We start from the raw sequence: 1,370 nt of genomic DNA on the forward strand, positions 1-1,370 counted from the left end.
AATTATGACAGTGATAGAGATTATTAGGAGACATTCAGCTTTTGGCTACAAGAGTCTGAACCTTCTTAAATTGCCCCTGGAGATAACATTACTACTGTAGAACCTAAGATCATTGCTTGAGGTTATTTTACAGACCCTGCACTCGATGGATCAGCTGACACCACCCAGACTGGTAATCTGACTCAACCAGTTCCACAGTCCCACTCAGGAACAGAATATGATAAGGAAACTTCAGACGTCTATGATTCCATCTTCAACCTGACCAATCAGCACTTCCCACTTCCTAACACATCAAATTATCTTTAAAATCTTGGTCTCTGAATGCACAGAAAGACTGATTTGAGTAATAATAAAAGTCTGATTTCCTACAAAGCTGATCCGGCATGAATTATCCTTTCTTCACTGCAATTTCCCTGTCTTGATATATCACCTCTGTCTAGGCAGCCAGCAAGGTGAACCTCTTGGGTGATTACAATTTTAGCTAGTTTGGGGGCAAATATGAAAAATCACTTTAGCCTGTGAGGTCAAGGCTACAGTGAGCTGTGTTTGTGTCACGGCACTCCACCCTGGGTAACAAAGAGATACCCTGTCAAAAAAATTTTTAAAAAGAGGAATAAAATAAGAAAACAAATGAAATAGAAAATTTTTATAAAGATTAAATATATCAATCATATATCTTAATATAAATAAAATAAGATATTAGTATAAATATTTCTGATACAGTGATCCAAATATAGTAACTAAAAATAGAAATTATCAGTGGGGAAAGGGCAAAATTAATTGTATATGTCTAAGAGAAAGACAGTTTCAATGTAAAGACATGGATAATTTAAAATAAAGACGTAAAGAAAGGTATATGGTGTTAACATTGATCAAAACAAAATGTGCTACCTAAAGTTAATGTTTTGAGGCAATGTTTCTTACCAGCTTGGGCTGTTTGGGATAATAACATTGAATAAGTTCCATAGTGGGTTATAATATGTAAAATTCACTACTATTTTGTACTCTACATTACATAAGCTTTAAAAAAGTGTGAGTATCTATATTATTTTTTGAAAAGGCTGTCTTCAGAGAAAGTAAAATGACCATAAATAAAGAGGCATCTTTAAATGATAAAGGGTTAATTCCCTAAAAGAATATAACAATCTAAAACATGTATACATCTAAAAAATAGAGTACATGAGGCAAAAACTGATTGCACTACAAGGATAAACAGACAAATCTATTATAGTTGGAGACATCAACAACTCAATATAAGTAATTGACAGATTAATCAGGTAAAATATCAATAAGAATAAAAATGACCTGAATATCACTTCAATCAATTTGAGCACTTAGCAGTTATAGAATTGTCCATATGAAAAGAGCAG

At 32.8% G+C, this 1,370-nt stretch overlaps 1 non-coding gene across 1 annotated transcript; it reads left to right on the forward strand.

Moving 5' to 3' along the window:
- Positions 1-887: 887 nt before the first annotated feature.
- LOC118150818 (small nucleolar RNA SNORA4) lies at positions 888-1,013 on the forward strand. Its single transcript, XR_004738953.1, has one exon. It is a non-coding gene; the product is annotated as a small nucleolar RNA SNORA4 (small nucleolar RNA).
- Positions 1,014-1,370: the final 357 nt, after the last annotated feature.

This window comes from Callithrix jacchus, chromosome X (genome assembly GCF_049354715.1).
Source record: "Callithrix jacchus isolate 240 chromosome X, calJac240_pri, whole genome shotgun sequence".
Lineage (NCBI taxonomy): Eukaryota > Metazoa > Chordata > Mammalia > Primates > Cebidae > Callithrix > Callithrix jacchus.